General features: G+C 45.1%; 1 protein-coding gene and 1 long non-coding RNA gene across 5 annotated transcripts in view; both read left to right on the top strand.

Moving 5' to 3' along the window:
- LOC121004481 (gastrula zinc finger protein XlCGF57.1-like) overlaps positions 1-13,933 on the top strand; it is a 263,952-nt gene that overhangs the window by 21,933 nt on the left and 228,086 nt on the right. The window lies entirely within an intron of this gene.
- On the top strand, positions 9,335-10,659 carry LOC121004589. Its single transcript, XR_005779785.1, has 3 exons — positions 9,335-9,361; positions 9,444-9,544; positions 10,621-10,659. It is a non-coding gene; the product is annotated as an uncharacterized LOC121004589 (long non-coding RNA).

Raw genomic sequence — 13,933 nt, 5'->3', positions numbered from 1 at the left:
ATACCCACGTCCATGCCCAATGTCAGAATGCTGACCAATTCCACTTGGTAAGGAAGGAGAGGATTGCCCCTCAGCGCAGCATATACAGAAGTGTTATTGAACATCATCTGAACCTGTGATTTATACACCGCGCTGTCCAAAACGACAACCGCTCCTCCTCCCTGTCTGGCGGGTGTTCACCCTCTCAGGGTTGAACAAAGGGGGGAGGTATGTAGGAAGGCGCAAGGGGCCGTCATTGATGGAAGGTATGTGTCACCGAGGTTTCTGGCCTCGGTGAGGTAAGAGCCCGTAGTTTTAAGTGTCAGCGGCAGCTAATGCTGATTGACACTGTTTGTTGTTAGTATGGCTGTAAAGCCGATCCGGGCCGGCTCTTACTGGGAGCAGCCAAAGTGCTGGGTGGGTGGCTTCTCCCCACGCTCCAGGCGGTGTCTTTATTGGCCTATATAAAACCCAGCCAGCAGTCTCAGCTGGGTGTGGTTGATCCTCCATCTGACAGGGAAGCTGTGGAGACTCTGTTTTGGGATCTGTGAATTGGTGCCATGCTAAAGGCTTGAAAGCCGCATGCTAGAAAGCAGGTCCCTAAAGCCTGTTGTGGACGGCTGGGGGAAAGACTGCTAACTAGGTGAAGATTTTGTTCTATGGACATTGCATGGTGTGAACAAACACCAAGACTGTGAATGGTCATTTTGTGTTTCCTTATGTGTGAATAAACACTGAACTGTTTAAGTTAAAGATTACCTCTATACTGCGTCCGCTAGCCTGTCTACCAGAGCAAAACCCCACAGCACATTATATACAGGCTAGCCTGAATAATGTGCAGGGTGCATCACAAAGGAGCCAGTACATTCTAGGCACTTCAGTGATGAACAGGATAAACTGTATGGTCTGCAGGGAGAACCTCAAAGAAGCCCATAGGGTCTCCAGGAATGCCTCATACATTCTGAGCACTTTATATACAGGCCACAATATATGGTCTACAGGGAGAACCTCAAAGGAGCCCATATGGTCTATATGAACACCTCATATATTCTGAGCACTTTATATATGAGCTACACTGAATAATGTGCAGGGAGCATCACAAAGGAGCCAGTACATTCTAGGCACTTCATTGCTGAACAGGCTTAACTGTATGATCTACAGGGAGAAATTGTCACGGCCTATGGTGTATGCTGTGACACTGTTGCCACACTTGCGGTTGCTGTGAGAGCATGCGTTGGCAGTGTCTCGGCCTTCTGGGTGATTGCCGTGACCTGGTTGCCACGCATGCTGTTGCCGGTGGTTACGTGTTTGGTATGCTTGTGTGTGCACTTCCCCTTTAAGTTGTAGCCTCCCTCTGTCTGGTGCTGTAAGGGTTAACTCCCTGACTGGGTGTGGTCACTTGGCTTATATCTCCTGTGGTTTCCTGGCTGGAGTCAGTTGTACTTCAGGTGTGGTTGGTGCTGGAGCTCTGCTCCAGTCCAGGATGTTCCATCGGTCCAGTGAGGGCCACCCTTGTGGTCATCAATGTTATCCCGGTGTCTCCTTCCCTTCCTGTCCCTATTTGTAAGGAGTGGGTTATGTTCAGGGTGTTTGTATGTCTAGTTTGGTGTTACATGTCTGGTGGTGTTTGGTGTCCAGCATGTTTGCTAGACATTCCCCTGTCTCATGCTATTGCAGCTATGGGTGCCCTGGGTTCCTGTGTGGATTGTGGTGTGTGCTGTGCTCTTTATGTTGGTGTGGACAGCAGCACTAGTGGACTGGTTCCAGTCAGTGTGTCTGTGGCAGGTAAGTGTGTTATTGGTTTCGCTTACCTGCCATCTCCATATGCTGTATGTGTTCCCCTCTCCTTGCAGCCTGGCCTCAGATAGAGACTCCTGTTCCTCCATGACTGGGATGAACAGGTCGTCTCTTCCCTGCTCCTTGGTGAGGGATTACCAGGGCGACTTAGGGTCTTTAGGTATCCTGAGTATGAGTCGTCCTACCATCGGGGTCCGCTCATACGGTGAGGAGTCAGGGAGAGGATTAGGGACGCTGTAGGAGGTGACCTGCTCCCTTATTTCTCCTTTTGGCCAGGCTGATCCCCTTTTACCCTTTGACACTGCACGTGGCTGTCCGCGGTCCTGGTACGGAGGAGCTATGTCCCGCTTTCTGGCAGCTGTCCCCGCTTCCATAGGAAGTAGAGACAGTTGCCTGTATTATGATGAAGCAGAGAGCAGGTGTTCAGTGAAATTATAGTACCTGTTAAAATCTGGTACCATCGTCACTTCCGGTAGTGACGTAGGCGCACCGAAAGCTTCAAAAGGAGGTGTGATCTTATAGCCCGGCACCTGATTGGCTGAAAAGAAGGCATGTTGGCGCCTGCGCACAACCAACCTGGGTACCGTCATTTTACGTGCTGCCCCTGTGAATGCGCACAGGGAGGGTACCTATGATTTACGGGCTAAAAATAAGGCGTGTTGGCGCCTGCGCACAACCAACCTGGGTACTGTAATTTTACATGCAGCGCCTGTGAACGCGCACAGGGAGGGAGGGAGGAAGGGTACCTTGATTTACGGGCCACCGCGCATGCGCGAACCAGATTGCCTTGTGAAGCCGGGCTCGCGCTTGTGAAGGCTTGTAAATCAAAGGTACCCTTCCTTTCTCCCTGTCGGTGGCCCGTAAATTGAAGGTACCCTCCCTCCCCTGTCTGCTTCACAAGGCAACCTGGTTCGCGCATGTGCGGTGGCACGTAAATCATAGGTACTCTACCTTCCTCCCTGTGCGAGTTCACAGGCGCAGCATGTAAAATGACGGTACCCAGGTTGGTTGGCGCAGGCGCCAACACGCCTTCTTCAGCCAATCAGGTGCCAGGCTCTAAGATCACACCTTCTTTTGAAGCTTCCGGTGCGCCTACGTCACTACTGGAAGTGACGAGGGTACCAGATTTTAACAGGTACCATAATTTCACGGAACACCGGCATCAGCTCCCTGCTACATCATCCCTCCACCTGCCGGCTCTCCACACCTCTAGTCTATGCAGGGGGCGGGGCTGGCTGGCAGTCAGCCTCGGCTCCGCCTCCTCCACAGACCAGAGCAGCCGATGTCCTGCTGCTGTTACTAATTAGAAGTTTTTTTCACTTTCTGTGAGGGGCTCAATGTGGGCATATTACTGGGGGGCACAATGTGGGCATATTACTGGGGGACACAATGTGGGCATATAACTAGGGGCACAATGTGGGCATACTGGGGGGCACATAAATGGGCATATTACTGAGGGGTGCAATGTGGGCATATTACTGGGGAGCACAATGTGGGCATATTACTGGGGGGCACAATGTGGGCATATTACTTGGGAGCACAATGTGGACATATTACTGGGGGCAAAATGTGGGCATATTACTGGGGGGCACAATGTGGGTATATTACTGGGGGGCACAATGTGGACATATTACTGGGGGCACAATGTAGGCATATAACTGGGGGCACAATGTGGGCATACTGGGGGGCACATAAATGGGCATATTACTGTGGGCACAGCTGGGCATATTACTGAGGGGTGCAATGTGGGCATATTACTGGGGAGCACAATGTGGGCATATTACTGGGGGCATATTACTGGTTGCACATAACTGAAGATATTACTGAGGGGCACAATGTGGGCATATTACTAGGGAGCACAATGTGTGCATATTACTGGGGGGCACAATATGGGCATATAACTGGAGGCACAATATGGGCATATTACTGAGGAGCGCAATATAAGCATATTACTGGGGGCACAATGAGGGCATAATACTGAGGGGCGCAATATGGGCATATTACTGGGGAGCACAATGTGGGTATATTACTGAGGGGGACAATATGGGGATATTACCGGGGGGCACAATATGGGCATATTACTGGGGGGGTACAATGTGGGCATATTACTGGGGGCACAATGTGGGCATTTTACTGGGGGCACAGCTAGATATATTACCGGGGGCGCAATATGGGCATATTACTGTGGGCACAGCTGGGCATATTACTGGGGCACAGCTAGATATATTACCGGGGGCGCAATATGGGCATATTACTGGGGCACAGCTGGGCATAATTCTGCAAAGACACAATGTGGGCATAAATACTGTGCGGTGGCATGAAGGGGGAATAATTACTATGTGGGAGCATTAAGAGGACTTGGTGGGATTAGGTGTATAGTTATGTTTTGGGCGGAGTTAGAGGCGTGGCCTAGTGCGGATACAAATTGCTGCGATGTGTCCCTCTTTCTTCATGTCCACAGTCTGGAGGTCTGTTCTCGGCCTAGACTGTATGGGCTGCAGTGCAAGACTCCCAGAACTCTGCACCTTCTAGACCAGCGGTTCTCAACCTGGGGGTCGATCGGCCCTTTCCGGGGGGTCGCCTGAGGCTTCCTATTGTGGGTCGCCCGCACAACGGCAGCGGCGCCTTATCCTCGTGCACAGGAAGTGATGTCCTATCACTGCCTGTGCTTGAAGGAGCCTGACGTCTGGACGGGTAAGTCGGGCCGCCTGTCTGCTGAGGTCCGAGTTTTTTCGTTAATGACACCGCCGCTGAGCACCACTGCCACCAATGATTTAATTGAGCCTGGCTGAGCCTGGCTAATTTTATTTTAATTATTTGGCTGAGCAAGGCTTAATTTATTTGGGGGGACCTGAAGCACCGCTGATTTATTTATTTGGGGGACCCTGAGCACTTCTGATTTATTTATTTGAGGGGTACCCTGAGCACCACTGATTTATTTTTAATTTATTTTTTTTGGGGGGGGGGGGGGGGGGGTACTGTGAGCACCACTGATTTATTTTTTAGGGGGTATTTGTTGTTTATTATTTATTTTACAGTTATTTATTTGGTTTACAAATATTTTGTATTTATGCTAAAGTTCTGTGGTTATGAAGAATACTTGTGTATTTGAATTAACATTTGGTGTCTGTGCGTGTTTTTGGTGGGTCATCAGACCTAATTCTCCAGGTGGGCCACGGGAGTTCCAGTCCGACACTGGGGTTGGCGCCACTGTATTTATGCAGACTGGTCACACATCTGCAGAGAGCAGGTATTGTAGAAAGCAGCTGCTGTGTTAAAGGCATTGGAGGCAAGACAGGGCAACACTTGAATTATTGTTCATCAGCTATTGTCATATATTATTTTCATTTAGATAACAAACCATCCCATGACAATAGATCGTGTAGAGAAGAACCATAAAATAAGAAAATATAGTGAGGATTTTTCACAGTATGGTTTTACCTCAATAATTACAGTAGGGATTGAGAAACCACAATGTGTTATTTGTTGTGAAGTTCTATCAGCTGAATCTATGAAGCCAAACAAACTAAAACGCCATTTTGATAGCAAGCATCCGAGCTTTGCCGGCAGGGATACCAACTATTTTAGAAGCAAAGCTGATGCACTCAAAAAAGCCAGACTTGACAGCAAAATTAGTTATGACGTAGCAAGGAAAAAAATTTAATGGTTGGGGGTCACCACAACATGAGGAACTGTATTAAGGGGTCACGGCTTTAGAAAGGTTGAGAACCACTGTTCTAGACACTTCACTGCTGAACTGCCTAGAATGTATGGGCTGCGGGGAGCAACTCAACAAAGCCTGGACAACCTAGGAACAACCCAACCAGCACAGCAGGCTCCTGGGTAACCTGGTCATGTGACCCCTGACTCCTCCCACACAGGGTCACATGGCCATGACATCATCACAGGTCCTTTGCCTACTCCAGCAGCACACACTGGAGCCTGACTCCTCCCACACACGGTCACATGGCCATGACATCATGAAAGGTCCTTTAGCCCACCAGTCTCTGGTCTCCAGTGGAGGTATGTGCACTTTCCTCCTGTCTGTCAGGATTAGGCCTCGTTCACACAGTCAGTGTTTGGTCGGTGACTTCTCTTCCGTTAGTTTCCCACTAGAGGAACGTTCTGCCGGAGCCCAGTGACTATAATGGGACGGGCAGCGATTGCCTTTATTCCCAGTGTCAGTGCTGGGATTGGGCTGGACAGAAGCCGCTGCAGGCTGAATCCCCACCAGGTCCTACAGTTAGTGGGGGCTGGGGGGGCTCTAGAATGTATGGGCTCCCCGGTGTAGCATTCAGGGTTCCGGCTCTCAGTGATTGGGTAGAAGGCTTGTATAAGGAGCCGCACAGTCGGCTTCTAGTGACCGGGACGAGGCTGCCGGACTCAGAATAGGGGTTATTAGGAGACAGGAAGATGCCGGATGTACAGAAGCCATACTGGAACCTCTGGTCTGTTATACAGGAGACAAGATGGCGCCAGGTGAAGGTGCAGACTTGTAGGATGGGGGAATAAAGAGCAGTTTGGAGGGTGACATGGGACTAGGACAGTCAACTCCAAAATGATCATTAATGAGACACTTTCCCCTGATTTCCCGTCTTTCCACCAGCCTCGGCTTCTGCTGTTGTCTGTCTGACATTTATGGAGATCACCAAACTCCAGTCCTGTCCATTCTCAGTGCAGCAGTTTCCTCCAGATGTACCGGGCTGAGAACCAGTGAGCTAGGGCCCCTTTCAGAGACGAGCGTGTCCTCTGCAGAAATCACTCTCCATTTGTCAGGGTGATTTCCCATTCTGGACACTGCTCATTTCCCAGAAGCGCACGGCATTATACTGATTTATAATGCTGTGTGTCTCTGCCTGACCTGTATCTACTGAATTATACTGATTTATAATGCTGTGTGTCTCTGCCTGACCTGTGTCTACTGAATGATACTGATTTATAATGCTGTGTGTCTCTACCTGACCTGTATCTACTGAATAATACTGATTTATAATGCTGTGTGTCTCTGCCTGACCTGTATCTACTGAATTATACTGATTTATAATACTGTGTGTCTCTGCCTGACCTGTATCTACTGAATTATACTGATTTATAATGCTGTGTGTCTCTGCTTGACTGGTATTGTCACGGATGTTCCTTCGACAGGTGGCAGAAGATCGGTCAGACTGACAACACGTTGTTTGATCTGACAGGTTTTCCTTGTGGATCAATAGGCGTCTGTGTTGTTTCTGGTAATGGCCACACCCCTTGCCGCAGGTGTTGTTAATGTGGTCATTTAACCTTTCTTATTTATAGTTGCTTCTCCCACTATGCTGTGCGGTTTATAGTTTCAGTTGTCGATTGTTAGTGTGTGGATCTCGACGGAGTTCCTGGTGCTTCCATTGCTCCTTTGAAGTTTAGTCTTTCCATTCCCTCTTTGTATTTTGTTTGAGTTCTGTATGTGGCATTTTTCTGTAATTTGTATTAAGGCCTGAAAGAGACTCCTGTTTGTCCTTTCTTTTAAAAGAACAGGTTGTCTCAGTTCTGACATTAGTACCAGGGTCCTATAGGGTGAGTTTAGCTATTAGCTATTCCGGTGTAAAAACTCGCCTACTTCTGGGGTCTGTTCATACTGGTAGTTACAGGTATCTACTGAATTATACTGATTTATAATGCTGTCTCTCTCTGCCTGACCTGTATTTATTGAATTATACTGATTTATAATGTTGTGTGTCTCTGCTGGACCGGTATCTACTGAATTATACTGATTTATAATGCTGTGACATGCACTTATACGAAATGACAAGTGTCCAGAACGAGGAATAACGCTCACACACGGAGCATCATTTCCGCCCAGGACACGCTCGTCCGAAAGGGGCCTAAGAGATTTACACAGAAGAAACTTAATGGGGTGAATTTACTAAGCCAAAAGATCTGCCAGATTGATCACTGTGGACTGGGCTGACTGTTCTGCCTAACCTTACCATCTGTCCTTTGGTTTACTTTGTGACAAAATTTAGTGACAAAATTTTATTGCTCCTCTTAAACCTTCACCATGAGGTCACACCCATTTTCCACAATGCCGATTTTTTTTTTGTAAATATGATGAGATCTGCCAAAATGTGTCCTAAATGCAGCAGATTTTGGTGCCAATTACACTAGGATTCACACCCAACATAGGAAATGTAGGCCGTGGTTTATGTGATTAGATTGCCCAGCAGTCAAAGAAAGTGTCAGCTGAATGTGTATTAAAGAGGTTCTGCAGTTCTTTTTAACTGATGATCTATCCTCTGGATAGATCATCAGCCGCTGATAGGCGAGGTCCGACACCCGCGACTCCCCCGGATCATCTGTTTGAGAAGCCAGCAGCGCTCCTTGTCTCTGTTTCCCTCAGGCCCAGTGACGTCACGACTAGTATCAGTGGCCTTGGTGGGGCTCGGCTCTGTTCACTTGAATAGGGTTTAGCCCCACCCAAGCCAGTGATGCTTGTCATGATGTCACTGGGCCTGAGGAAAACGGAGTGAAGGCCGCGGCACTCCTGGATCGCTGCTGCCTTCTCAAACGGATGATCGGCGGTGGTCCCGGGTTTCGGACCCCCACTGATCAGATACTGATGATCTATCCAGAGGATAGATCATCAGTTAAAAAGAACTGCAGAACCCCTTTAAATCCCTCCCCATTCCTGTGCTGATGCTTCCATGGATCCCTTCAGTTTCTTCACATCGCTGCAGTGACGACATTGGTTACATAGATAATGTCAGTATGTATGAACACCTCAAAGACGGGACCGACACCTTGTTATTGTGGAGTCCTGAGATGTAGACACATTGACCACTATCAGGGTCTATTCACTGCTGATGTGTCCTCTTATTATCTCCAGTAATTGTATTTTACATGGGATTTTGTAGGATTTGACATTGTCTCATCTCCTTTCCATTTAGGTTCCTACAATATAGGATCTGCTCAGTGGATATCTTCTATATAAGATCCTTCTCCTGATTGACCCATCAAGGATGGATAGGGACAGGGACAAGATGGTGGAGAGTATAATAAATCTTACCCTACAGATCCTCTTCCGGCTTACTGGAGAGGTGAGAGATTCTGATGATGTCACATTACATCATCTTATCTATGTTACTAACAGATGGACATGACTGGAGAGGTGAGGGGCTCTGGAAATTTATGGAGTGGTATTTATTACTGTGTCTTTCCATAACCAGGACTACACAGTAGTGAAGAAGACCTCTAGTGAGCGCTGTCAGGTCCCTGTTTCTGAAGGATGGGGAAGAACCCTGAGCCCAATCACAGGGCCTCCACCTCACCCCCAGATACATGAGGAAATCAATAGAGAGAAGATCCTAGAACTCGCCAACAAGATGATTGAGCTGCTGACTGAAGAGGTGACACTGCTGGGAATGCTGGGACATTATACAGGAACGCTATGAAGGGATCTGGGTAATGACTGTATCATTGTGTTGTCAGGTTCCTATAAGGTGTCAGGATGTCACCATCTATTTCTCCATGAAGGAGTGGGAGTATTTAGAAGGACACAAAGATCTGTACAAGGATGTCATGATGGAGGATCACTGGCCTCTAACATCACCAGGTAATAGACCTGACTAAATACACACGTCCTCTCATTATCTGTATGTAGGGATTAACTCAGTCACTGAATGTGTTTCCTACAGTTAGATCCAGTAAGATGACAACACCGGAGAGATGTCCCAGTCCTCTTCTTCCACAGGATGGTTCAGAAGAACATCACAATATCCCATGGGATGATGATCAGGTAGATGGAGATAATGTCTCATGAAATGTTCTCTATGATCTGTAGAAAGGCTGTGAAGCTCTTGTGTTCAGTCTTGTTTTATGTAACATGTTTTTGTTATGGTCGCCCTCCATGTCCACTGCCATCCCGCCATCTGGGGTGGTTAAAGACACTGCATCACTCACCCTACCACTGTCTGGTGGCCAAGCCGCGATGATCCTTTCCTGCTGTCCGTTGGAGTTTTGTGTCCCTCATTGGAGGCTGCAGTCAACATCTGGCTGCCAGGCCTCCTTGCCTGACACATAAGGTGCGTGAGCACCCTGGCTCTTGCATCTGTACTCCACTCTTCACCAGCCAATGTCTGAAAACCTGTGGATACTTAAAGCACATTTCCCAAGGCTTCTCTAGCTTGGTAGATCCTGCAAAGGTTTTATAATCAGTTTATCTGTCTGTGAACTGACATCTGCCTTATTCCTGGATTCTGAATCTCCGCCACCTAACCTGACTCGTGCCTGTTTACCATTCTGACCCTGTGCTGCCCTGACCTTTGGACTGATTATCAGATTAGCACGAACTTTGCCTGCCTTGACCTCCACCTGTTATTGACCAAGAGCTTTTCCTGATCTCTCTGTGCTTTGCACTTGTGTCTCTAACCCCCATGGGTGAGCACCCAACCACAACGAGATTATTTCAAGAGGTATCAACTTAGTGGCTCTCCTGCAGCAAATGCCAGATCCCTGTATGGGGAATATAGGATAAAAAGCAGGGGACTGCCAGTATAAGTCCCTCAGGACAAGCCCAAAGTCAAACCAGTTGGTTGGCATGATTGATCTACGTCCACTGTCTGTAACAGTTTTATCCTTGTATAATGCGAAAGGTGGAGATGGCAGGATTACAGCTGACCATAGACATTACATGTTGTCTGGATCGTCTCACAATTTTCTAATTATGGATACTGCTGTTTGGAACAAACAGGTTGGAGTTGTACAGGAGACCTGCAGATATTTGGGTTCAGATAACTCCTGATGTGTTCTAGTCATATAAAACCTTTAACATGACTTCAACCATCCTTGACTTTTACAATATTTCTTTCACAGTTTGTGAATCCGGGTGAAGATCTGAACATTATATATGTTACAGACACATATGTGAGGGGTGATGAGCAGATTAGAGAGGATATTCCAACAGATATCCGCCCAGGTGAGTAGTAACTAGTGTTGATCACGAATATTCAAATTGCAAATTTTTATCGCGAATATCGGCACTTCGAGAATTCGCGAATATTTAGGATATAGTGTTATATATTTGTAATTTCGAATATTCAAGATTTTTTTTATTATCAGTACACATGATCCCTCCCTGCTTCTAGCTTGTGGGCCAATGAGAAGGCTGCAATATCTTTGACTGCAAATTTTCGTATATGAGAAGTTTTGTAATGTGAATTTTCGTAATGAGAATCAACGAGATTGTGAAAACTCAGATCCGATGGTATATTCTAACCCCCAGGCATTCCCATGGTGACAGGGACACTTGTCGGGGAGGAGTATGCCAAAGTGGAACAACTGTACAGATTAAAAAAATACTAATATTCTAAAAAAACTTATATATTTGATTTTTATAATATTCGTAATATTCAAAAACAAGAATATATAGCAATATAGCGAATATAAAAAAAAAAATCTAATATAGAGGAATTTAGCTAATATAGTGCTATAATCTTCTGTCTAATAGTTGTAATTTTATTCACATCTGAAGTTCAGATTGGAAAAAAACTACAACTATTAAAAAAAATTCTAGCACTATATTAGCTAAATTGTTCTACATAGAAACATAGAAACATAGAAACATAGAATGTGTCGGCAGATAAGAACCATTTGGCCCATCTAGTCTGCCCAATATACTGAATACTATGGATAGCCCCCGGCCCTATCTTATATGAAGGATGGCCTTATGCCTATCCCATGCATGCTTAAACCCCTTCACTGTATTTGCAGCTACCACTTCTGCAGGAAGGCTATTCCATGCATCCACTACTCTCTCAGTAAAGTAATACTTCCTTATATTACTTTTAAACCTTTGCCCCTCTAATTTAAAACATTCGTTTTTTTCGAAAATTCGCTATATTGCTATACTTGTTTTTTAATATTACAAATATTCGAAAAAACGAATATATAGCACTATATCGAATATATTTGTTTTCTAGAATATTCGTCCTTTTTTTTTTTATCTGTAGAGTTGTTCCACTGGCATACTCCTCCCCGACAAGAGTCCCCGTCACCATGGGAACGCCTGGGGGTTAGACTATACCATCGGATCAGAGTTTTCATGATCTCATTGATTCTCATTACGAAAATTCGCAATCGACACTACTCCTAATGAATATTCGAATTAGCGAATATTCGACGAATATTCTTAGAAATATTTGTGAAATATTGCGAATTTGAATATGACCCCTGCCGCTCATCACTAGTAGTAACCATTAAAAAAAGCAGAGAAGACTCTACTCATTCAGACTCTGCTCATTTTCTTAAGCTCAATTTTCTGGCATTTTAGATGATAAACTTGCTAATCATTTATATTCTGGACTTGAATATGGATATAAAATATACCTATGTGAACAAGGCCTGTTCCATTATCATCTGCTATAAGTACTTTTCAACTAAGGAATCATTAATTCCATTAAAAATAAGCCTAGTTTACATGTCAGTGTTTGGTGATCTGCAGTGACTGTCAGCCAAAACCCCATGCAGGTCAACAACACAGAAGTGGTGGAAATCTTTCCATTATACCTTATCTCTGTGTAGGCTCCATTCCTGGTTTGACTAAATCAACGGGCGGTTTGCCTAATGGCCAAATATTTTCTGTATAGAATTTTTTATTTTCTGTAGCTCGATCTAGGTGATCTACCATGGAACTGAGGACGGCAAACATGTTTTGCGAATTATACTATTGCGCATTCTTTTGTATGCCCCATTTTCAGATATCCCAGTGCCCCCATAGTAGTGATGGCAGCCACAATTATTATTCATAAGGCCAGTGCATATGCTAGGCTATTATTATAAGCAGTTCTTGGTGTAGATGGTTTAGCCAATACTAGGAATAGATTATGAAGGACTTTTTTATATAAAGACATTTAAAAACAAATGAGATACCAGCCTTACACTTGCTCTAAAGCCATGGCTTCTTTGAGACAATACTGCTTCTCCTCTCTGCCCTGTTTTATGCCAAAGTGCATGCAGCCATCAAGATGTGTGTGACACAGACACCACCTAATAGCACTGACTCACAGGTCCCTATATTATTCTCCATTGAGCCTTTCACTAGAAAAGAGAGACACATTGAAACCTATGAAGATGCTGGCTTCAACCCAAAAGTGGGGAAACTACAAGAGAGCAGCCTGATGCCAACGTCATGATCTACTGGTCCTTGCTCGGAGGTCTACTGATGGCGAATGATCTGTTTTGCCATTAATATCTCAGTCGACAATTAAATTTTGCTCCATGCTTTGCAAATTCGAAGGACATTTTCTACAGAAATATTATAAAATATAATAACAATATTATTCTAAGGTTATGTTATTCAAAATTGTAAAGTATGTTTTTCTTTTTGCTAGATGACTGTAACAGGAACTCAGAAGAACATCTGCTGTCTTCAAATTTTAAAGCAGATGATCATGTTGTCACACAAGATACCTATGAAAAACATGCCATTATCACAGATGTACCTTCTGACATTCACAGCAAAAATCCATCATTTAATGCTATGAAACACGCGGAGGATCTTGTTATACATCAGAGATGCCACACTGGGTCAATGCTATTTACATGTACAGAATGTAATAAATGTTTCAACCAAAAATCTGATCTTGTTAGACATCTGAGAATTCACACAGGGGAGAAGCCATTTTCATGCCCAGAATGTGGGAAATGTTTTACTCAAAAATCAAGTCTTGATTTCCATCAGAGAACCCACACGGGAGAGAAGCCATTTTCATGTTCAGAGTGTGGGAAGTGTTTTACGTTGAAATCAAATCTTCTTAAACATGAAAGACGTCACACGGGGGTCAAGCTGTTTTCATGTTCAGAATGTGGGAAAAATTATAGTTCTAAATCAGCTCTTCTCATTCATCAGAGAATTCACACAGGGGTGAAACCATTTTCATGTTTAGAATGTGGGAAATGTTTTAACAAGAAATCACATCTTGTTACACATAAGAGAACTCACACAGGGGAGAGGCCATTCTCATGTTCAGAATGTGGAAAATGCTTTACCCAGAAGTCAGCGCTGGTTTCGCATCAAAGAACTCACACAGGAGAGAAGCCATTTTCATGTTTAGAATGTGGGAAATGTTTTAACAAGAAATTACATCTTGTTACACATCAGATAATTCATACAGGAGAAAAGCCATAT

This window comes from Bufo bufo, chromosome 6 (assembly GCF_905171765.1).
Source record: "Bufo bufo chromosome 6, aBufBuf1.1, whole genome shotgun sequence".
Taxonomy (NCBI): domain Eukaryota; kingdom Metazoa; phylum Chordata; class Amphibia; order Anura; family Bufonidae; genus Bufo; species Bufo bufo.
Note: the sequence above shows the minus strand (reverse complement) of the source record. Positions and strands in the feature narration are given on the sequence as shown.